Genomic DNA, 25,915 nt, shown 5'->3' on the forward strand with positions numbered 1-25,915 from the left:
ATGGAGCTGTACATAAACTGGGTACTACATGCGACTTTCCAGTTACAAGTAAGTGTAATTTCTGGAGGCATCTATTAGACTATGTGGAATCGAGTAGCTGTCTGCAAGGTGTACCTTGCATGCCTACTGTATTTACTTACTATTTGGTTTCTGCTGAAGATGCTCCTTCAGGAAGGCTCTTGCTCTCTGTTCATCAGAAGCCTTGGAAAGATATCAAAATGGGAAAAAAAAATAACAATTCACTCTACATTAATAGGGAAGTTCTTTGAATTACAGAATATTTATTAAAATGTCAGTTCAGTTTTTTCACACAAGCACCAGTCTAAATTACGTTTGAACTAGCTTACCAAAGATTTTCTATTCATTTTATTGCCTGAGTTGCTGCTTGCAATTCAGCACAAGCTTTGGGCCTGTGCAGTGCTATGAAAACTGAACACAATGTGAGCAACTTTCAAACGTGGATGCAGCACTTTTTATGGCAGGATGAATTCCTGGGTCTTAGAAGTCAAAGAAAATGAAGTTTTCAGCTCAGAGGGTTAGGGACTCCAAACCCCTAAAGGATGCAATCTTCAGGATAGAGACGTGTTGCCAGCTGAAGTTTTGTGCTAGAGAGAGCATAAGTAAATAACACTTTCCTATTTCTCAGAATTGCTTTGATAAGAAATTTGCACATACTGTGGAAATTCTAGTGGCCACGGAAATTATTATATAACACACTCTTAGAACAGTACTGTGAAAAAAACCAATGTTAGATTATTTACTAACAAAATATTCTGAGATTACAGCAAAAACCCCACCCCTTACACCACTATGTATTGTGTATACTATTTTTTACTCATGTAGAGTACAAGCAGTGATGTAAACTGACTACTTCAAGGGGGTGTTGTGCAAACTTGGCAAATAGAAAGTTATATTTTAGTATGCAGGTAAAGTTTTTTCTCTCTGTTTTATCTTATTTGCAGTTGGATTCCTTTGCTACATACTGCTCCTGAATCTTCCTAGATAACTATTCATACTCAAGACATGGGAGAGAGGAAGGAATTGTCTGACTGATATCCAGGAAGAATGAAATTTTGGCTGTGAAAATGAGAAATGTGTAATGTGATTAGACTGATCTCTCTCCAACCAGAAAAAAATGCATTTATAAATCAAAGTTACTATATAATTTGGTTACAGGTATTCAATGGACAAATGATCCTCTTTCTCAGTTATATATTTCCATTTAAATTTAAAAAAACTATTGATTCTGCAGGATGAGGAGGATATCTCTCTGTGCTTCATTATTCCAAGTGACACATGATAAATTATGCTTTTCTTTGGACTTTCATGTAGTCTTCTTCAGAGAAGACTCCTTTCTTTTCCCCGAGTGCTCAGCTGTTAATCCATTCTTTTACTGGAAGAGATACTATGGCAGAAGATGAAAAAAGTGCCTGTAAGCATGTTAAACATGGAGTGATTGATGCTGCCATTACAAGGAAAGCTTAGACAATATGCTCAGCAGTTTTTACTGCTATTTACAACACAGTGCCAGTCATCCAAACCGAGGACTGATCAGTGCACAGACTTCACATTAATTCAATATGAGCCCTCTGAACCTAATGGCAAGTCTGATAACAGTCATCTGTTTTCACTTCTCCTCCCTCTTTCAGCACACGGTTGAAGTCTGAAAACATCTGAAATTCATGAGACTTTCATGGTCTGACTACCAAAGCCAACTTGTTGCTCTGGCTCCCTGCACACACCCCTTCTCATACCGGGGTCAGCCCCTACAAAACCCACCTCTCTAACAAAACAGAAAAAAAGGCAGTAGACCAAATAGCAAACTCAAAAAAAAATTAGCACCTCTAATTTATAATTTCTTCTGTGAAATACAGTTTCACAGAATACTCTTGCACCCTGCATTGTCAACATGACTTCATGTATTTTTATTGGAAAAGATATGAATTCTGGAATGTGGGTACACTATTAATCCAAACAATATTGTGATGTAAGTCTGAAAAGGCAAACTTTTTAAAACTTCTGTAAATGCACTTGTCTTCATAAATTATTTGAAAGTAAATAGATTTATTGAATCAAAGAGCAAGCTTCTATCAACAGGGATAAGTTCCAGTTGTGCAATTAATGTAAGCAGAAAGAAAAAGCAATCTACAAATCCCATAATCAACTCCATAAGACTGGTAAAATAGAAGAAAATTACTTTTATATAGTATACTTTCTTAAATATGTGCTTTCATTTTATGTATCTGTCTTACTTTCAGCTGCAAAAAAAAAAAGTCACACCTGAATATTCAGAAACAACCCGATTTAAGAAATTGTCATTCTAATAAAATAACCTTCAGTTGTAAATACAGGAATGCATCATTTATTTCCTTTATGCTAATTTATTCAATAATTAGAAGGATAGGTATTAGCTTGTCAGCACTTTAATTCCTCTAAATGATTTAACTGATTTTACTAAGAACTGCTGCTTTTTATAAAAGTATAACAAAACTATTTCACAGCAATGAAGATCTTATTTAAGTATACATGTGCAGTAGATGTTCCCTTCCATCTCCATTATGGATTTTATAAATATCAGTGTAATTGCTCTGAAGTAATAATCATAGCAATGTCCAAAGTTTTACCTGTAACATTTGTTTCCAATATTGAACACACAATTTTCTAATAGGCTGAAGACAAACCTCCTTGTCCTCTAGCCTATCTTTCTTACCATGTTAGTCCAACTATTTTGTTGTGGAATACTTTTAAATCTAGACCAGTCAAGCTGTTATCTGAACAGCCATCTTGTGTGGTCATTTAAATGACCACGAGTGAGTATTATTTTTGTCTGAAAATGCTTTCCTTAACTTTTCAGAAGTGTTGTGAGATGCTCATCTACCACAAACAAATGCTAACAGTTACCGACATACTGCCTAGCTAAAGGTTTCCTGGAATTTCCAACTCAGGAGGCGTTTTTCACTTGCAGTCTCAACCCTGCCAAGTGCACCTGCACATCATTACACATTTGCTCAGTGTCCATATTTCAGTGGTGTATGAAGTGGGTCATGGTCATGTCAAGCATTCAGGATGAAAAGCACTGAACAAACAAAATGAAAATTTATTTCCCTTTCACTTTATCATGGACAATGAGTCAACAATATAGCAATGAACTGCAATGAAAGAGTTGTGAGCTAGTGTTGTATATGAGATATTAGAAACTAAAATAAACAGAAAAATAGTCATGTAAGTTCTCAACAACACACTCTTCATTCAGGTGCTTAATTTGGGTGACCAGAATGACAGTATTTAAGCCACAACACAGCTCCCACATGCTATTAAGTTTAAATGTCCCCTATCAGACCACATCCCTATATTTAGCAGGTATCAAGGTTTCTTGCTATCACTCTTCCAGCAGATCCCAATGAGTTTCCCTTTGTTCCTTTTCTAAGAGTCATTCAACCAACACACACTGTTGATGCCTCTAATGTCTTCTAAGACAGAAGCAGATGCTTGCAAGCCATTCTGCCTACTGCGCAGTTACATGTGAGCAGACTTGGTCCTGTCTAGTGGTATGTTCCCTTGCAGCAATGCAGGACAGCCTTTCAAAACGGAAGTATTTACCCAAGAATTTTGGGGGAAAAAAAAGCCAAAGCAAAGCTTTCACATGCATCCAGGGCTCCCAAAGTAAATTGCCGCCAGTTTTGGGGCCTCGAGGCGGCTTCTCTCTCTGTCTGTCTCTGTTCTCGCTAACGCTACCTGGTCTTCACTTTGAACTCTGATCCAGGGGTTCCCCATCCTGTTTCATGCACCAGAAGGTAATGCCATCACTAGCCTTCCATTAAATCACCAAAGACATTCCTTTCAGTTTCCAGTAGTACCTGTGTTTCAGGCCAGATACATTTACTATACCTAATGCTTCACCTTCTAACAGGAGAACTCAACTCCTCAGTCCACTGAGTCACAGTGCAAAAAGAATGGGAAAAATGTCTCCTAAACATATTTAGCAAAAGTAATCCCCACATTCTCCACCAGTTAATAGGAAACTTTCTTGCAGGGGGGTAGACCTTGTTTGATTTTGCTTTATAGATTATGATGTCCTACATAGAAAGTTTAAAGGAAAAAAGTTTAAAGGGAGTACTAAAATAAAGACACTATACACTGCTGTCTCTTCTTTTGCATATTTACTGCTACACACTATCCATTAAGTCAGAAACACTACTCATCCTATCTTTTGCAGCACAAGGCCATACAAATCCCTTTATCAGACAAAATATGATAGGGCACTTCTTTGGCTTTCCAGTTCTCGCTTCTCCTTGCAATAAATCCCACAACATACTGCAGCATTGAAAAACCCTTCCACAAGTCTCTTTTTCATGCATGACGTACAAGAATCACATGAAAAGAAGCCAAAGACATGTCTGTGTGTTAGGGCCTCCTCATTTGTATGCAGCAGACCAGATTCCCACCAGTTTGTACCTAAATGTCAGTCCCAACACATAGTTATCACAGTCAGATAGCCAAGGCGATTTATCTTAATCGTGAAGGCAAAAAAGTACTATGTTTCATGGGTAAAATAGCACATTTTGACCCACTTCTTTTGTAATAGCTGAAACTATAAATATATATATTTTTTTTTTCAGCTGTTCTTTCATTTTAGCAAGTTACAAATTGCTGCTAGGGGCACCAGCACTTGAAAAAAAGGTTCTTTGGATACAGTCTCCGAGGAAAGCAGAATTTTTAAAACAGCAATTACTTGTTTGCTGTGAATCAAGAAATGCCCATAAATGGTTCATAAAATCTTTTTGAAACTGATGGTTGCAAATTATGCTTATGATATACATCCCTTTTAGATCTCAAGTTTTCACTGAAGAGAGAACTGAACAAGTCCATAGGATTCCTTTGCTTATTCCACCACGCCCCCATAAATAATGGCCTTATCAAAATGTGAGGTCAGTGGAAAGAAACCTCCTTGTCCTCTGTACTGACCTCCTCCCTGGGGCCAAGGGACATTGAATCACACCTGATGAAAATGTACCTCCAACTATTAACTCAACCAATGTCCTCAAAACTCAAAGGATTATAATAAAAACCCGAAAGGAATAAAAAAATTAAAAGGCCTCTCTATTGCTTACTAAAATTGAGAACAATAATGAGGGAAAGTAAGGAAAAAACTTAAGTTCTTCTGTGATTAAAGAGTTTGAATAACATTCTCCAGTTTCACAGGAGCTGTAGATAAATGGAGTATTCAGCAAGATATGTGTCCAAAACATGTGTACAAAAGCTCAAAATAAGTTTTAAAGAAAGGGATCCTAACTTGGCTGTTAGCAAGGGGCTTCAAACCCTTTACCTCCTTCAAGAGCATGGCTGCCAGCAGGCAGGAAAACTTCCCCAAGTGAAAACAGGTTGGTTGAATTGACCAGAGAACTGCTGTGTCCTCACACAAGCTTACTAACAATGGAAAAGGCAACCAGCACTTCTTGCCTCTCACCACCATGACCTTCCTCTGTCCACTTCCCTTCTTAGAACTAAAATTGTCCAGTTTGAGCAAAAGCAAAGGGATGAAGATTCCAGTCATTTTATTCTTATGGAGCATAAGCAATGCTGCTTCATTGTAACTAGAAAGGCTGTGGTCACTACCTGGATTTTGGAATAGGTCTTGGTTACAGCAGTGCATCACTCACACCTTTACTTTACTTTTATAAAAACAGCTCAACCGGGAACAAAGGCAATTTTTCTGGATCCAGTCTACAACCTGTCCCCTTTGCCATTATCTATTGTTGAGCAGCCATTGTGCTTTTTACTTGCAATCTTACAAAAAAAACATTTGCACAGAATTTTTCATCCTTAAACAGTAGTTCAGCCATTTAAATCCCTGGTAAAAGAAATCAGTGTTCCAGACTCCCAAAGGCCACCATGATTCACATGCAAAGTATGTCTGCTTATTTCACTAGTATTTCCTAAGAATAATTACTATCTGCCAATTTACACACAAATCCATCACTGAAGGAGGGTTCATACACCAACAGTATATTTCTCCACTGCCTTTAATTTAGATGTATAATAGAATTTTTGCAGATAAACACAAGTTAGCAAAGTACTCATCATACTGCAAGGAGTTTCATTTTCCTTAGGGGAAAGTAGATGCCAAATTGTGATAGAACCCCAAGAGGCCACAAAGACTAAATTATTAGTCTCCTGATATTCTATGGTAAGTCTACTAAATAATTTTTTTCCCTGCCAGGGGGATTACAGCTGAATTGCTGCATGTGCAAAATCCAAAGTCCGTTGCTGTTACAAAATTATTTTCTATCTGGGTCCAAGCTTTATGGTAGTTGGCTTCACACTCACAGAAAGCCATAAATTACTTACAAATCTTTGAGTGTAAGTCTGTTATGAATACATTAACTGTTCTCTTACCTTCAGAACTCATTAGCAACAGGAACAAGTCTTCTGATGCTATTTTCCACTATATATCTACTGCATATGCTGAACCTGCTGTGCCGCTCAAAAGTGTTGTATTTCCAACATTAGCCTTATTTTAAAGAGCGAATTGAAAAACAAATTGAATATAGGGGGAAAAAAAAAATCTTTAAAAGAAGAACCCAAACCACGTTGACGCAGTAGGTAGATGATCTAATGGGTCTTTATGCACTCTGCCTAGATATGGGGATTTATTGTCAAAACACTGCAGACCTGGTTTTTAGCCTGACTTTGAAGGAAATTGAGGGTTACATGATCACCTTGATATATACATTTGTCAATCCTTCCTTAATAACCTTTGAACTTGTTAGCCAATTCTAAGCAAATTTGACAGCTGGGGACAGGGAAGATAGAAGTCTCAGAGACCGAAGTCCTGACAAATTTTGTGAAAATTAGAGGCTGGGTACAGAAGATAGAGAGGAATATTTTGCCCATGCTGGGAGGCAGCAGCCCGCTGGCTGTCCCTGCACACCTAACTCAAATTAGCCACTGCCTGGGCTGACATTTGGCCATCGGGCTGGGAACACAGATCAAGCACAGCATGCTGTGGGAGCTCAGAGGTATTGGGGGATGGAGGACATAAATCCACAGGAACCCAAGTTCTCCTACTGAGTTTTTCATAACTTTTCACAGACAACATCAGTGAGAAAAAAACTTATTGTTTTAATTCGGAATGCAAACGTGTATATATTTATGAAATAGTATATACTGCCAAGCTGGTTATAAGAAATAGGCAGAGTCTGGTCATACGGGGCTAAATGATACAAGCTGGAGTCATTGCACTGAATTCAGTGGAAGTACAGCAGTCTGGTGTTACAGCTTTCCTGTAGTCCTTCTGTTTTGTTATTAAAAAGGCAGCTGTTGGTCTGCCCTGGAAAAAAAATCATAGCCCTCAGCCCTGCAGAAATGGCAGTGGGGAGATGAGGGGCAGGCAACCCTTCCTCTTCAACCCTTGGGTGCTACCTGCCAGCATTTGGGAAGGCTTCTGTGGGGCTCAAAAACACCCCCCCGTGTGCTGCCAAAACTCTCCCTATTTACTATGCATCTCATCAGGTGATTATTTATAGGGAAGCTCAGAAAAACGGTTCCTGCAAAGGGCAGGTTGGCCTCTGGGGAGGTTAATGGGAAGTTCCAGGGAAGCCAGGAACTGCAGGTGGGGAGCGAGACCGGGAGGGGGTGGGGGAGGTCCCTTTCCTGCACACCCCAACTGCAGGACCCCATGGCTGGAAAGGCCTGGGAGCAAGCAGGACACCCTCCCTTCTTGGGCTCAGGGGTATCCCACGCAAATCCCTCATCAGGGAGAGAGGGCATCACTGTGCTAGATGAGGACTATATGGGTATTCTGAATTGCTGTACTTTGGGTCTGCCTTTATGTTTTACCAAGGATTGCACAGATAGGCAAGCTTTTAGCTATATTTATAAAGTAAATTATATATATATTTATGCATCTGTTCTCCCAAAAGGTAAAACTAGTCTTACGTACTGAGAAAGCAGACTGCAATGATTTGCTTTTAGCTAGTTAAGCAGTCTGGAGTGATCCAGGAAAGAGAAATCAAGGAAAATGAAACATTATTTCAGTCTCCAATCAGTGTGCTTAGTTAAAAGACTCTTGCCAAATACAAATGTGATATCTCTGCTAAAATTAGGATATTAGTTCTAATTACTGGGCACACAAAAATCTCAAAATTCTGGAGCTGAACTGATAATGTTGCTATGGAAATAAGCTTAAATACTACAGACCAGCTAACAAACTTATGAATGCTTCTATCTTTACAGCTATCTCTGCTCTCAAAAGTTTCTGGTTTTTTTCTCCCTCAAATAGGGCTAAATATCTCTAGTGTTAACAGTAATTAAATTCAGACATTCCAAGTCCGAGGCTATTCTAAGAATAGCTTGACAGAGGCTAATGCAAGGGAAACATGAAGAGCAGTGCTTCAGTGTAACCATTCCAAACGATTAAAAACACATTTTTATCAATACACTACTTCAAGCATACCAGGCAACGCTAATTCCCTAAGAATATACTGCTGATTGCATGCTCTTCCCACACTTTTTCTCTGCGTCACACAGGAGGAAAATTTATGAGGAGAGTCGTGCAGCAGAGGCTTTTCCTCCCCTCCCCAGACTTTGGTTACTGATTACTCCTTATGAATACATACGTGTGCATATGAATATATGCATATATATTAACATATGCACAGAAGGAAAAAGCCATTCATGAGGAGACTCTTGTGTTTTGCTTTCCCATGGTGAGAAGCTCCAACGCATGAGGATGGGCGCTGAGGATGGGCAGGTCGCAGGGCAGAGGACAGGCAGCAGGTCTCATGCTCCAGCGTGACCATGACTCCACATGCTGGATACTGCAGGGTAAGGGCTCCAGAGGGGATAAGCTGGCTTTGCTGGGGATGGGGAGAAAAGAGGACAGGCAGGAGGCCCTGGTCCTGTCCAGGAACCGTATGACTGCAGGGGCTGAGACAGCTGGCCCTACGGGTCTTGCATGCACCGACACAGAGGACCCAATTCCCTGTCACATCCTGAAGGGAATTCCATTCACTGTATATGTATATCCATCCTGCTTGAAAGATGTCAGTGCGTCAGCCAAGCTGGGACAATAACACATGATGAACATGACCCACTGGCTACCGGCCCTCAGGTAGCAAAATGCAGATAGTCAAAGTGAACTCCACAAACACCCGATGGCTGAAAACACTTCATTTCCAGCGTTCAGAGGCAGTCTGCAAATTTTTCACGGACAGAAAAAAGATTCAACTTTATCAGATCATTTATACACCATGAATAATTCAAGCAGTCTTAATAAACAGCTAAAAGCAGAAAACCCACAAGGAGCACATTTTACAAGGTTCCTTGTTGGTGGACTGCAATATAAACTTGCTTACATCTAATCTGACAAATGTCACTCTGCTGACTTCAATTTAATTACTCCTAATTTATACCAGTCTGAACACAAAATAATTTAATTTCCCAAAGGATAAAAAACCTGTTCAGTTCAGAAACATTAGTTTTTTAATGGATTCTTCATCCATGTTGTTTTCCAAATATTTTCTTAAATATATTTAAAAATCACACATACTTGCCAAATTGCACATAGTAATAATTCAGATAATTGCTCTCAGAACAACTTTACCAAAAAAAAAAAAGCAAAAATGCCTCTGAACTTCTAACACTCTGAAACTCCGTTCTAGACTGTAGAAAACATTTTCAAATTGGTTCAGACTTGAGAAACCACGTCTGTAGTTAGTACGTATTTTTTCTTGATGAAACTGCAGAAGGTACATCAGCCTTTAGATTCACAGAACTTAAGCCCAGAGGAATGAACCAATTATCTGGTCTGGCCTCTGTATATCATGAGTTATTAAATTTCATTCATTAGCCCCTTTATCGAGCCATAGAAGTGGTGACGCACTTCCAGTTGGAATTTCAATGGTATCAGCTTTCAACTATTAGACCTTGAGAAACCTTTCTTCACTAGTCCTTTACTGGCCAAGTTTATACTGACATTAAACCACCTCTCAGGCTTTGAGGTATTCAATGCCCATTACTGTGTTTTCTTCCCTTATTTCCATAGTTCCTTCCTGCACCTTATTCAGTTTTTGATATTTTTTTAAACAAGGATATAAATTCTTCAAAGAAAGGCAAAAAGCATCTATTTTTGCTACCCTGTGGTTTATACACCCAGAGGCTGCAATCAATTTTTGGCTATAGCCTCACTAGATGCTTCAGCTTTACACCAAATATTTGGAGGAAGCAGAAGTTAGCGTCATGCAGAAGTTGTTTCTGCAGCCAGGTGGATTGCTTCAGGCTAACTGCCCTCATTAAAAGTAAGCAACGCCTCTTCCTCTAGCTCGGGCTTCCTAAAGGAAACTCAGTGTCTATCTGATGCAGAAGGTAAGTTCCACCTGAGCGGGTATTGAGTATCCCATGCAGGCATGGGATCTGTATGATACAAAACAGCCTCTGAAAAGATGTCTGCAGAGTTTAACTTCCTACCGTTTTTAGCAGTACAATTGTTGGCATCAGTGCAAAAAGCAGGTGCTGCTTAAAGAGTTCAATAGTGTTAGCAGCCACCTGCAGCAGGGTGCTTCCCCGTAGCAAATTTCCTCATTTGGCCCAGAAAGACAGCATGTACATCATGTGAAGGAAAGAAACAAAGCCAATGTGACCTGCATTACTCTAGCCGCTGCTCCTGCAGCAAGTCCTTAGGTCGCACACGGCTCCCTGCAGCTTGCTGCCTAATGATAAATGGTTGGGAGAAAGCCGGCTGGTGAACCGGCACATCAAACATCAGAAGAGACAGAAGGCAGGTTTAAAACACACCAAGTCTGATGCAGGGATCTTGAGGCTGACTGTTCTGGAATCTCCTGAGGGACTTAGAAGCTTATTACTTATTAACTTATTCCTTATTAGTGCGGTGCCCCGCTAATGCAGCTTTACTACCTGCGGGACTTGCTGTGGTGGCGACACGCTGGCACATCCGTGGCGGCAGCTAACGAAAGGCCCAGCCTTCTCATAGGTCTCACGGGAAACAAGTGCCCAGGTAAGTAAGTGGCAGGAAAACCTGTCCCTGAAGTAAGCAAATACCACTCAACCTCAGGCCCAGCTGGGGCAAGTCTACACTGAGCTCTCCAAAGGTCTCCACCCGCATGGCTGTAAGAAAAAGAGGAGTCAGACACTTTTCTCAGCAGTTACTAGTACACTGAGCCTAACAGCAAATCCTCTGTGCCAGCTTCTGAGATGTGTGTAAAGTAATCTTTATAGTCTGCAGAATAACCATGGTGTGCACACATCAGGTCTTGGCCCGGGTGTAGGACACGCACACCAGCTCCGGCGACAGGGCAGAGGTGACAAAGCCGCATCTGGTCAGGAACAGACATGCTGGCCATGCCCCAACCACACCAGCACCCATCCCACCCCGCACCGCAGCCTCTTGTCCTCAGACTTTCGCAGACTAAACTCTTCTGGCACAGGTGATGGCACCCCCAACCCACACACCAATTAATTTTGAGTAACCTCCCCCAGCAAAGCAGCATATGCCATGCCTTGCCAGCAATAAATCATTTTCATTTGGGCCCTGTCGCTACACATCTCCTTCGGTTTTGTTTCTGGTAACGTTGCCAGCCCTTGACTGCCCACGCAGACCTTCCCTGGCCTCTGTTCCCATAAAAGCAGCAGCCACGCAGGGTCTGCTCTCACGCCGGCAGTCCTTGCAGCAGCTCCACCTGCTCCCTCTCCTCCTCAAAAACAACCAGGAACACTCAGCTCCTCACCATGCTACTCAATAAGCAATGGCATTGCTCCACGTCCATCCCAAGAGTGGTCCCTGGGGACAGCACAGCTTCTTGCACGGTGCCTGCTCGCACGAGCAGCATCTCTGCTTCCCCCGGCACTCTCTTTCTCCAACCTAATTGTGCTTTCCCAGGAAAAAAAAGCACTGCAGTGAGGCAACTGCAAAGTAACAGAATGAATACAGGGTGGGAAGAGAATGGGGGAGTAAAACTGTGTCTTTAACCTTATTCTTGACACGTATTTGGCTTTGAGTGCTCCACCATGCAACTTTAATAGTTTCCCTGCAGTGGGGTTACATGGATCCGTGCAAGCGCCTGCAGCGTCAGCAGGCTCGGAGGGGACAGAGCATGCCTGCTTGGAGACTTTTCTACAGAAAGTATCTGGGACTCTGATATCCCTCCTGAGATAGCAGGGCTGCAGTTTTCCAAGGCTCCTCTGAACTCCCTGTGTGTAGCTGAGTTTATTTACTTTGAGGACATTGATCCCCTCCAGCCAAGAGGTGCAGAAGGGCTCATGCTGCTACAAGAAGGTCTGTTTGCCATGACCTTGCATTCCCTGAAACTCTTGGAAAGCCTTCCGAGACAGCTCGGAGGAGTGCATTGGATCAGGTGGCTAATTATAAAACTGACTGACTTTGCATGCATACCTGATTCATATAGAGATTGACAGCAGGGCTCATGGGGTTTGTGCTGTGTACAAACATCAGCTGGTTTTCAAATGATCACTAATATAACTTCCCCGAAAATCTGCAGCACACTGAACCCCCTGCTGTACGAGCATGATCAGTCCATCAGGTTTAAAGTTTCATGTGATCCCTGCCTTCCCAAGGAAGCACTTCAAAAGTTACTTTAAATACAAACATTTCCTTTTCTACTTTCCTCTCTCTAAAAAATATTGTTTAAGAGGATCTCTAAAACTTCTAAAAGCAGGTTGTCATCTTTGGACATAAGCCATGTTTGGGATATCTCGCCCGGAAAGGCAGAGGTTTCACTAAGTTATGGACATCTAAATCCAGCAAACTGTGTAATGAAAACTATTTTGCAATCTTATCTATGGTTGTTGCCTCCTATATACTTTATAATAGACATATTTATAATACATGGGAGTGTATAATATATTAACCTAGATAGTAGTCAGTCAGACAAAGAACCAGCACAGTGTAAATCCACAGCAGATTTTAGCTTCTGCCTTTTCCAGAGAATAATAGCTGGCTGACTGGCTCTGCAAGTGATGGATTACGCATGCACACGCACAAAACACACGGGCACCTATGCAAAATGAGTCTGATTCTCTAAGAAAATGTGGGCATCACCTCATGCTAATTTTTCCCTCTATCTGCTTGCTAAAGGCAGTACTAAGCAGAATATGTGGTATTGGAAACTATTACATTCTGAATGACTGATGGGAATGCATTTGAATCTCTACACATCCCCAAATCCAAGGCCAATTTCACTCAACGTGTAGCCAGTCCATTCCCCTGCAAAGATGCTTCCCAGATGAATTTGCAGGGCCTTTAACACGAGCATCATTTGATGATTCTGTGGTTGCCACCCCGTCCAGACTCATTACAGCACTTCCATTTCTGCCCAAACGGCAGATAGTGTTTGCAAATGTTATTAATGGTACTACAAGACCCTATATGAAGAAAAGCCAAATATAATATGCTGTAATTCATCCAAGCCCGACAAATAATACCAGCTAACTACAGCAAAATTTACATGTCATCTAAGTGCAAAGTACTTTTTAAAATTTCTTTTCATATTAAGGCACACGGCCTGGTGGTTGAGAAGTAGCAATCAGTGGTAGGACCCTTACCGGCTCAAGCAGCTGGGTGACTCTGGTAAGTAGGCAGCTAAGGACTTGCTTGAGGAGCCTGCAATAGCAGCACAGAGCACTGCTGCTCTGAGGTGGAGGGGCTGCCGTGGAAAGGGAAGGGACAGAGCTGAGATGGAAGCATGCCCTTCCAGGCCAGGGCTCACAGCTCCTGGAGACAGAGGAGTTGGAGCAGGGAGAATGGGCATTTGATCAATTTTGACTAATGGTGATACAGAATCTGATGGTTCTGGGATGAAATTAAGGTCTCCCCACCGCCACGCAGAAACCCAGGATGGACGTACAGGCACCGGCACCCCACAGCACATGTGCAGCCACTCCAGAGAGCTGAGATGGCAACAGCCTTTTGGAAACTGAGGCCATGTAAGACCAGCTGTGAGCGTTCAACGTGCCCTAAATGCCAAAGCAGTAGAGGACACCCCTGGGCAAATCAAGACACATGGAGTACTAGATGGAATCTAATACTTGGATCTCTTTGCTTCTTTATCGTGTACAAAGAGGGCCTCAGAGAGTAGGCTGCCACATTCTCTTCCAATTCAGTCCTTGTCTGTCTTATTTACTTGAAAGACCCTCTTGAGTGGGGAACAAGGAGGTCTATGGCAACCATAACAGTGACTTCTCCTTGAGGAAAAGAAATCATTTTGATCAAATGGGTTGAAACTGTTTTTCTGCAATGTTAACATCTATTTTGCATGGATACCATATAAATAGCTGGAAGAAAAGATACGCTCGTTAAGGATCAAAACTTTGCAGGCTTTCAATTAAGGGAGGAAAAAACCCCTAGCTATTCACATCTAAGTCCTCTGAGAGATTCCAAAGAGAGGAGAAAAGACAGGACATTTCCAATATTTTTTGGATAGAGAAACTGAGCATTAAAAAAACCCAAAAATCTTTCAAGTGATCCTGAATAATCATTATGAAGCAAAAGCAAGTAAGACTGTTATCGTTCAGTTATCTTTCAGTTCCCCTAGTGACAACCTTACTGTACAAGCCAGCTTTTACAGGAGCATGACGAGGATGCAGAGCCTCCAGCTCTTCCCAGCGTTGTCCCACACAGGCTAAGAAACACAGCCCCTCTTCACACACATCCTCGGGGACCTCCTCCTGCTCTCCTCTGTCCCTTCCCCACTCTCTCGTGCAGCAGGAGAGGAAACACTTGACCAAGAGGTCTGACTTGCACTGATGCCTGAGGTGGTCCCTCCGGCAGAGCATCTGCTGTGTCAGGGCCCTTCAGATCAAAGCACAGCTCCTGCACAAGGCCAACGCCGCTGCAACACACTCACCTGAGCCAAGCGGCACATCCAGGCTGGCGCTTGCCGCTGGTCCCCATCCAACAGCAGCCAGCACCCTCGTTCTGGGAAAGCAAAAGCATTTTCTTTTCCTAATAGCTGTAAGTCAAGGAGAAGTCACCTGCAGTACTCAAGTAAGGCTAGAAGGATTTCTATGTGTAGCAGTTTAGCAGTAAGTTACTATGCTCCTTACAGTTTCTATTTTGCTGCTAGAGTTGCGTATGTAGAGATCAGAAATGCAAATAAAGGAAGAAATGAAGAAATCTAGAAAATGTTGTAGCAAGTCTTGTCAATACCAGATCACTAACTGCATCACTAGATCACTGCTTCATTCCAGGAGCTCACAACCTTCAATTATTCAAATGATTCTGAGTGCTAAGTTGCTAGAAGATTGATGTCCAAAGCATTTTTTTTTTTTCTTTACAAATTCTTTTTCATGAAGCTGCTCCGATACAGCAGATGGACACCAGCACTGCAAGGGTAGAGACGTGCCTCCGTTCCTTCTCTCTGTCTTGCAGGTCTCCCGAGACCCTTAGGGCAGGGGCAGTGGACTCTGCACTTTGCACAGATCCCTCCTTCAGGACCCCAGGTACCACCATGGCACATTAGCAAAACAACCACCATCACCCCTTCGATTACTCGGGACAAGACCTTTTACCCTTCCAGGATGCAAATTACCAACTGTCAAGTGGGCATAATGACACCTAGCTCTACATTAAGAAAAAGCACTATAGAAATGTTAATCAATTCTAATCAATACCAGGTGCTGTGTCTGAAACGAGCCACTGGCAGCAAAATGGCAGCAGCAGAGCTGAGGTTCTCCAGCAAATACTGAGGGTATAATGGGAAAATGACTAGCCCCAAAATATCCCTTACATTTAAAAGCAGGCCAGCAGGACTGATACTGAGGATCTCTGGCATCAGAGGGTACCAACATGAAAAGAAAGGGGGTTGGCTTCTGTCGTGGTTTAACCCCAGCCAGCAACTAAGCACCACGCAGCCGCTCACTCACTCCCCCCCCATCCAGTGGGATGGGGGAGAAAATCAGGAAAAGAAGTAAAACTCCTGGGTTGAGATAAGAACGATTTAATAGAACAGAAAGGAAGAGACTAATAATGATAATGATAACACTAATAAAATGACAACAGTAGTAATAAAAGGATTGAAATGTACAAATGATGCACAGGGCAATCGCTCACCACCCGCCGACCGACACCCAGCCAGTCCCCAAGCGGCGAAAAAACCCTGCCCCCCCCACTTCCCAGTTCCTAAACTAGATGGGACATCACATGGTATGGAATACACTGTTGGCCAGTTTGGGTCAGGTGCCCTGGCTGGGCATGAGAAGCTGAAAAATCCTTGACTGTAGTCTAAACACTACTGAGCAACAACTGAAAACATCAGTGTTATCAACATTCTTCACATACTGAACTCAAAACATAGCACTGTACCAGCTACTAGGAAGACAGCTAACTACATCCCAGCTGAAACCAGGACAGCTTCCAATACTATCCACACAATTATTTGCATTAAACTGGATCCCGTGTCAAGTTTTCCAACCTGTACTCACAAGACCGCTCACAACCACTGTGTCAGGACAGGTGGACAGGTCCCTGTACTGCCGGGACGCACACAGCCTGTTCCCAGGACAGCATCTCCTCGTGCTCATCACACTGCCAAAACCACGGAAAAACAGAAAATACGTGGTACCTGGGTGAGTTTGAACCCTTGAAAAACACTAACGGTTGTTTCATTTCAAAGAGGGGAGAAAAAAGGCTTGAAAAGAAAGGTTCATTATTCAGTGGAGGAAATGGGACATGGCCTAAAACTGAATGACAGAAATGCATAGCCAATAAGATATGTATTTAAAAAATAAGCTATTGCTAGCAGACCAAGTCCAAGAATTATTCAGGGAAGGAACACACAGCAACCAGACACTGGCGATATGCTCCACGCAGTACAATGATGAACAATAAACCTGTCTTAACCAATACAACAAATTGGATGTGGCTCCCTGCATCTTTCATGGACCACCAGCTGCCATCTGTATGTTTCCATATTCATCTATCATTATTGCATACTACTTATAATTGTCACAAGCTTCATGAGGCCACCCCTCACAGTGGTCCCAGTCTGTCTTCCACATAAAAATCAATGGCAAAACTGGGGTCCCAAGGGACTGAGTCTTTGTTATTTCTAATTCTGGGGGCAGAACTTTTTTTTTTCCCATAGGTTAAGCAGCAAACGAATATGGCCCTAAAATGTTCAGAAAAGAACAGTAATATCTGTAGTATTTGGGAAAATAAAATATTTTTAATAGCACCAAAATATTGCTTTATTTTGCCTTTTATTTTTATTTTGGGTATAAATAATTACCTTATTTTAAACCCTGTGGAATTATAAACAAAATCATATTCTTTTATTTTGAAAATGCAGGGGTGTCCTGTTCCAGTTTCAAACATTTTTTAATGTTCTATAAAATGAAAAATTCATCTAAACTTAACAGTTTTGAGTTTGATCCATCAGCATTTTCCAAGAAAAAAAAAAATCTTGGTCAGCTCTTGTAAAGATGTGCTTTTAAAGATTCCCAGCTGGGCTGGCAAGAGGCATGAAATATTAAATGCTTTAAAAGGAAATAAGCCTAACTACTTTTCTGTGCATTCATATACAAAGTCCCTCAATTTTTTTTGCATTTCTTACCTCAATAAACAGAGATATATAGACTGATGAATTCGAATTACTTACAAGTTAACACTGAAATTCCAATTCGTCACTATGTAATGCAGTAGGATGCTCTAAAATCACAACTCTTTTTAACAAGACAGTATTAGCTGTGGTGTTATTAATTCTGAATTCATGGTGGTTTGCCACTTTAAACTAGGTACTAGATGAGATTAGATGAGGGTTGGTTTGGGGTTTTTTTACTGTTTGCTTATTCCTGTGCATTTCTGATAGCAATTTTCTAGATCTCTGAAAGGTCCCAGGTAAAATACTGTAGGAATTGAACACACAAAAAATTATAGTAACCAACCGAGACACAGCATCATGGCTTCTGATAGACAGCACTCTTACTTAATTGTGCATCCCAAACATGAATGAATGCAAATCAATTTTCTTCTATAAGATATCATTTCATCCAGTCCAGTGACCCAAACCACAGAAATGATCATCAATATTTTACTCTGACACCCAGACATCCATTACAGGATCCCACCCTGACACTCTTCTCCCAAGCAAGGAGTTCAGTTCTCCTGAATCAATTAATCTGCATTTACTTATGTGCTTCCCTATCTATAATGGCACCGATTTAGTAAATCCCTTTGGAAATTAAATTTCGATATCAGACCCAGAACTTCAACATGTGAGCTGGCAGAATTCACCAGTGACATATGGATATTCCCCAGCTACAGGAAACAGGAATTTATTCAGCTCAGGTTTATTGCTGGAAGTGTTTCCCTAGCACACAGGCTGCTCAGCTCTGCTGAAGTATGTGGTATGCACAGTACGTATCAATAATAAAATGTACTCCTACAAACCAAAGTGTTTCAGTTCCTGGCTCTGGCTGGGAGCTACACACCTCAGTGGGACTGGTCCGCCGTCTTCTGAAAGGAACGTTTGACTGGAACAAAAAACTCAAGACATGCTTATTCGAAAACAACCTTTCCACCTTGTAGTTTAAGTATAGAAAATATTAAACTAATTAGAAGGGACCTAACACAGATATCAAACTATTTTTGTTGCCTCCATACCAGGGCAAAGGTAGGTATAGCCCAAAATAAGAAGTCAGCAATCTAGTTACTCAAAGAAGGAGCTGGGGGCTCAGCAAATCCTGCTGATTTGCTGTGGCAAGTGCAGCTCACTAATTTTGACTGAACACAAAAGGGATGAGCAAGACCAATTTTGCCAAAAAAATCCCTGAGGAGCAGCAACAAATTGCTGAATTTTACGTTAGTGTTTTTTCTTAAAGGACTTGGCTCCAGGAAGCATGAGATTAAATAAGAATGAAAGCTTCAACTTCAAAGAAATAAGTTTCTAGCCTCCATGGCTGCAGAGAAAACCTCCCCAGAGCTCCAAAACCCTCTTGTTTCAGCATGTCACCATCCTATCAATAAAAATTGCTAATAACACAGCCTACCTTAAAAGTGAGATTTTACTAATTTTTAATGCCACACTTTGGGTCAGGGTTTTTTGTTTTTGTTTGTTTTGGTTTTTTTACCACTCTTTCTTTGAGTGTCTGTGAATTATATTCTCGATTTCTCCTCCATGAGGACTACCCTTTTGGTTTCTGTCATCAGTGAAGGCTGGGACATTGGTACCTATGTCTGGCTGCAGGAGGGACCACACCAAACCCTGCAGGACTTAGAGAAAACTGCAAGATCTGCTTGAATTACCATTGCCCAGGAAGAAAGTGGCAGCTCATAGTCATTCACTGACACCCGTGAGCTCTCAAGCTGGCTTTTCTCATTTACTTATTTTAAGAACGAGGATTAAATCAAAATTTGTGAAGGGTAAGAAATCGTGGACTGTTTCTTTAGCTCATCCAATGTATACACCCATCCAAAATCTGAAAGCAAATGCTAAAATCTCACTACACATAGAGCCAGCTTTCCCTTTAGCTGGAATTTGTATTGTCCTGTTCAAACACACACACAGCACCTTGATTTGACACTACTCAGTTACAATTCCCAACTTCACACTAAAATAACTCAGCAGTAGCACTTCAGAAAGTCAAATATATTGAGCCACTCCAATCATTTTTAATAAATTCTTTGTGTTTTATTTTGGTAAAAAAGTAATTTTTGTTCATTTTCCACTCTGGCAAAAGAGTCTGAAATATTGCAAAACATTAACAAGCTTTCTGTAATTTGGGGGAGAAAGAAGAGACATTTTTAAAGCAGTTCACTTTGTTTAGAAACCCACGGTAAGAACTGGAGGAGCATGTACAGGTACCCAAGAGCTGAGTGGAATTAGCATCAGTATTCAAGAGGACAGCGATCCAAGAAGCCCGACCAACCCACGTACCAACAGCACACCATGCAACACTCGAGTTTCTGCTAAACATTTTCTTGAGTGCTCATAATCCTGTCCTCTTGAGCGCTGAGAAACTGGGCTGTCCATGTATATACCTACCTCCCACATATGGTCAGTGGTGACACATAAACCTGGCAGCTTTGTAAGTCCTTTAGGGCCTCATTTAAGTCCTAAGGGCTTGATTTGCTATGTTCATTCAGACCCTAACACCTCTCACTGTGTTCAAGGCGCAGCTTTAGGATTTGCTATGGGTTTAGGGATCTCTGCTGTGAGAAATCTCAGCCCTAGATTTGAGCGCTGAGACTAAACTTTTGTTTTCCAAACTAAGAATCTCTTCAGCTTAATTACAGCAGCTCTAAAAACTTTAGACCCTCTACAGAAAGGCATATACACCCCAATGTTTTCATGGGATCCGCTCTGCAGTCTGTCTGCCACAAAACACACAGAGGAAAGGAGCCCTGCACCCTGCCCCTCGTCAAAGCATCGTTGTGGGGCTCATCTGTCCCAGCTGAAGATCTCTTCTTTGCTTCCCTGTGGGGCAGGACATGTCAACAGCCCCCCGGAAAGTCAAACGTACACCCCACGCCTCACAGGCACCAAGGCCACCGGCAGTCTCCGTGGGGACAGGACCCACCGCTGCACTAGCTGGGGATATACGGACATGGGAGCAACTGGCTGCAGACCCTGGAAAGCAAGCTCTGTGCCCGGTTTCTGCCAGGGCTGCTTCCATTTGCTGGCCCCCCTCCTCTGAAACAGGAATTTCCTAGACAGGAAAGCACCAGAGCAGCCAGGCAGGTCCAAGCTCTACGGCAGCCTCTTCTGCCTATGGTGTTGAAGGGTATAGTCCACGTAACATTCAACTTTTCCTTCTGCTTTATCATAAGGGAGGTTTTGCTGTGTTAATATATTTCAGCCACCTCTCTTCAGCACAAACAGACACAAAAAAAATCATGATCGGATATTTCTAATTCCTCTGCTTACATTTCTTTATTAATGCTCTACTCTGTGCAGTAGACTAAAACACACCACTGCTGAAAATCCTCCTGGCAAACAATACAGAATCAAAGAGAAGAACAGAATTCTGTGCGACTTGTTCAAAAATGAATGAGGAGGCTAAACAACAGTTTAGGAAATTAGGCAAAGTATACATTCAAAACAACCCCCATAAGCAATGCCCAGAATACTCCATACAACAGCCTGTAAGTGGGATATAATAACTGCTGTGCTATCCAATTGCCTTGATATAAGCTTACCAAAAAAAGATAAACCTTACCATTCTTTTCAGCTTAACACGGTCATAGAAAATAAACCTTAAGTGGCAATCATTTTAAACTACATACCAAAAACAAACAAAAAAACCCCCAAACTTTAAATACATCATAGAAGGTCTGAGATGATTTTTGCTGTAGGTCTATAGCCAATTGCCAACTAATATTATAAGGACCAAACTCCTCATCACTAAAGAATACACACAAGAACCAAACCCAGCCTGCCCTTTGTTCACACCACACAAACACAGCACTCCTCTCTGGGATGTGATGCTTACCAGCTTCCAAGCAGGACTATATGTCTCCTTCAACAGCCTCCACATAAAAAAAGCTTTTCTTTTGCAGCTGTGTGGGCTAGGAGAGAAAACTGAGCACTGTTTTCTTCAAGCAGCAATAGTAGTAAAAAAAAAGGCTGTTCGGTGCAGCCAGCAGTAACCACCACCACCAATCCCACTCAGCCCAGCTGTTTAACAGAACCGAAATGCAGAGTGCACATGTGTCCTGTGAAGGCAGAAAACATTTCCTTGCTAATTAGCATTGGAGCCTCCTACCTGGGGAGGCACTAAACTGCACTGATCATGAAAAATTAAACATCACCAACTGAAACAGAAGCATTTGCTCTCAGTGTCAGGCTTTGGCACCATAGCAGGAGATGAGAGACTCAGTATCAAATAGTGATCGCAAGAAACAATGAAGGCAATCTAGTCACAAACCCCAGTTTAGCATGCAGAGTATTACATTGGTGACAAGTCAAGGATTTTCTTCTCAGATCTGTTTGTTAGAAGCAGTTTTGTGCATTCAGCAAAGAAATCAGAAGGGAATAGCAATTACAGAGAGCTGCCGCAGCTGAGCTTTTCAGACCATCACATCAGTGCACCCCATTTCCCAGCAGGATGCTCCTATTGGGAAAACCTGATATCTGCTTGACATTACTGTTCTTCCCACGGCAGTTCAAGCAGTAGGATGTTTCTGAGCAAAACTGTAATGATTCGACAGAGAAATGTTCCACCCATAGAGGGACAAGACGTTACCTCACCAGAGTCAGCAGCTTCAGTGGATTTATTGCATATTATCCCACAGCGGTTATTTTTCCTCCCAGTTTTAATTTTGTAGCACATAGTGGTTCCTTGATACAAGAATAATTTGCATAACCAAGCGGAGACTCATTTTGAAACACACTTACAATAGCATCCAAATGCCACGCTGTAAAGCTCAACGGGGCTGGGAATGGCACATCAGGTTTCAGTCTTGCTATTAAATCTTAATAATTCCTGCAGGCTGTGTAGTCTTAATTTTACCCCATGTTTTTGCCACAGCACTGCACGTAGTGTCATTTCAGTACAAATCAGATGAAAACCTGCACAGATTTATCTGATCTGTTCCTCTATCAAAGTTTCCAAATCCTGTTTTCTCTGGAAACTTAGGAGAAGATGATAAGGCACAATACAGAGAGGCAAAAGATTAAAACACATTGCTATGGTTTTGTATTGTTACAAAAAGTGAAATACCAAGCGAGAAGATAGTGTAAAACACTTGCTGTTCTCCCAAAGACACAGAATGATGGCTCTTGGCAAGTAACCCACAATTTTCAGTTTGCTTCCTCACAGCCCCTCACAAAAAGCACTGCCTTTTTTCCGTTTTCCTTTGTTATTATTTAATTTTCCTGCAGAAATATGGTAGGACACCACTGCATGCTTTATCTGTGTAGATGGCACTTAAAAAAATCATTTTAAGAGAACACGCTGTTCCACATTTATCCCATCTTCTAGAGAAAACAGGTTAATGACACTGCTTTGCTATGTCAGCCTGTAACTCCACACCAAGTTCTGTAGTTAAAAGTACCAAACAAGCACTCGATGAAGGTGTTGCAGCACTCATTTAAAAACCCTACACACGCATAATTGGGGATACAGCTTCTGGATTATGTTGGCTTTTAGGTAGCTCTTCGTCTATGTTTGCAATCCACCCTACAATCTGCATGTCTTCTTGTATATACAGCTTCTGTGATGGTCTTCAGTGATATGTTTTCCTTGGGCTTTTTTTTTTTTTTTCCTTTTTAATTATTCAGTGTTGGAATTAAGAAACAGCTTAGAAAATGAAAATGTCATGGCTTAGTGCAGAATGCATCAATTAATGAAGTAGGATGCAGGACAATTTAAAGGTACATTTCCCAGTAGCAGGAGAGCTGATCCTCTTCCAGCTGGAATCCAAAGCAAAAATATCCCACTGACTGCAACAAAAGCCAGCAGGCTTAAGAGATTCTCATGATTTTACAAAATGAAGACAACCCATTTTTCATAAACAGTGACAGAACTTGGAGCTTAAGCGTCATTTAAGAGCTATAAAGTGCACAATATGCTCAAAGGGATTAAATTTACTTTAAAAAAGCAATTTGCAGATGTCACAAAAAATGTTATAACAGTTTCATCCAAATATGCACATGAACAAAACTACAAAAACTTGCTAATCTCTTCCCTGTGTTCAACCTGTCCTATAATGAAATATCTCGGGGAAGGAAACAGGCCAGAGGAATTAATTTATAGATTTTTTTAACTCTTTGAAGTACTTGGTCTGGGCACAATCAGAGAGGTGGATGGACGCTTTGAAGATCTAAGAGTAGTTTGGGCTTTGCTTTATCAACCGGATTTGAGGAAGTCACCAAGATCTGATTGAAGCAAAATACTCCTATCAACTGGCCTCTACCATGTGCAAGAATACAGTAATAGTGCTTACAGAAGCATCCACAGGGCTCTGAAAAAATCTAGCACAATCCAACAAATCTTGATACGCCCTTTCCAGAGGCAGAGGGAAACAAAAGAAGGTCAAAATTGTCACCATGGTCCCTCACAGCCTCTCCAGTCTGGATGCAGGGGTGGCCCTGTTTCCTTCTTGCAGTCCTCAAATCTCTTTTCTGTGTAACTGCTCTCAGCCACCCAGCAGAGAAGGATGGGGGGAGGTTTCCAGAAGAGGTGTCCTGGTCCCAGCTCAGGGACATGGACCTGCCGTAGGGGGCAAAGCCCAGACAGTACGAGTCCAAAACTACGTTTGCTTCCCAAGGACATCTGAAGCAACACACACTAACTACGCATATTAGAAAACCACCATATCTGAGGGATCAATGGGAAATTATGCATTATATTAACATGAAGAACCACAGCTCAGCAAAAGAGGTTTTTCTTCATAACTGTCTTCCTCTCTGGCTGAATTCCTGCGGACTATGCCCAATGTAGTCCTGCTACTAGAAATGAAAGCTTCCTTCTAGAAATAGGCCAGGCATCTTAGGCCCAACCAAAAAAATTATTTTGTCTCAACTACTTATTACGTTTAACCCCTTGAGACACGGATCTTCTACTTTTTTGTCATCCCAAAATATGCCCTCATTTTCAGTTGCTCACAGGCAGACAGTCAAGTGCTGTAGGCTTTTTACAAACACACAGTAAGAAACCGACACCACCTCAAAGAGTTTACAGCAGGACAGGATAAAACAAAGTGTGGGGAAACACCAAAGTCATGTGGAATAAACAGAGCAGTGAAATGTTTCATCCCATGTCACCAAACAGATAAATAACAGAATGAGGGAAGTGCCAATGACCTCCTGATGCTCAAGTTTAGTGCTCTGTTTGCTAGCAAATCTTCCTTTAAGTCCTGCATCCTTCTAATCTAAAAAAAAAAAAAAAAAAAAAGTATCTTATGTGGTTGAAGAGAGAATAGGCTGTAGGTTCACTTTAAGAAATCTGGAATTTCAAACACAATGATGCGCTAAAATGTAATTCCCTGGGGCATCTACGCAAACCGATGCTCTTTGCGGCTAGGAAAGGAGGGGGAGGATTCACACACGCATTAGGTATGTGCAAAAGCATTTTCTGAGACAACAAAACTTATGTCGTGTTTTAGCCGAGGAAACACAGAATCAAAGTTAAAGTGGATATTATTATAATCTAGCCTGACTCTGATCCTAACCAGGGACAGATAAATTAAATACAGAAGTGTTAATCCTTGAAGGCATACAGATATTTGATTAGGCAAAGTGTATTGATTGACAAAATTAATTCTGACATCAAAACCTGCATTGACTGCTGTCCCTCTTCTTATCCAGTTTAACTAACATGACCCGAGACCCATGTTTCAGTGAGGGTGGTTCTGTGTCAGGGGTTGTTCTCCTTGCCTTTTCTGCTTTTTCCTCCCCATCTATTCTAATGGGACTCCGTGGCAGTACTCTTCTGCTCACACCTCCGCTACTCACTGGCCTTTCTTTGCATTGCAACATCATGCAAAGAAAAAGATTGTTTCATTAAAAAAAAAAAAGAGGCATTTTAAAAAACAAGGAATGCAGTTGTCCACATTTTAAAACATGCCAGAAATAAGTTACACTCAGTGCACTATTTTGAAGAAAATTCAGACCTTGTGTATGGCCACCAGACTGCCCAAGAGTTCCAAGCCACATGGCAAATTTGGCAGCTTCTTTCCTCTTCCCTATGGCACATCCATCTTAGAGTCAGCTTTAGCCATCTAAAAGTTAAACGCTGGGTTTCATCCAGTGATTTTAATTCTATAGCAGTCTCAGATCTACGACAAGTGGGGAACTGTAGATATATGCAGAGAGCAACTCAACCCACTGCCCCAGCTACCTAACGTAAAACAGGCTAGGACCTGTTCTGCAGAGGCGTACGTCTCACTTCAGCTCCAGCCCTTCTCTTCAGCTCTTCTTTTTCCTAGCACTACTGTTTATGT

At 41.6% G+C, this 25,915-nt stretch overlaps 1 protein-coding gene across 4 annotated transcripts in view; it reads right to left on the reverse strand.

Moving 5' to 3' along the window:
• MTUS2 (microtubule associated scaffold protein 2) overlaps positions 1-25,915 on the reverse strand; it is a 310,760-nt gene that overhangs the window by 249,177 nt on the left and 35,668 nt on the right. Inside the window, exon 3 of one of the 4 annotated variants that reach the window (XM_069808063.1) lies at positions 141-201. The exons of the other annotated variants lie outside the window; for them this stretch is intronic. The gene's annotated coding sequence lies outside the window, so the exon portion shown is untranslated. The remainder of the gene's footprint in view (positions 1-140; positions 202-25,915) is intronic. 4 annotated transcript variants of the gene reach the window in all.

The sequence above is a fragment of the Haliaeetus albicilla genome, chromosome 20 (genome assembly GCF_947461875.1).
Source record: "Haliaeetus albicilla chromosome 20, bHalAlb1.1, whole genome shotgun sequence".
Taxonomy (NCBI): Eukaryota; Metazoa; Chordata; class Aves; order Accipitriformes; family Accipitridae; genus Haliaeetus; species Haliaeetus albicilla.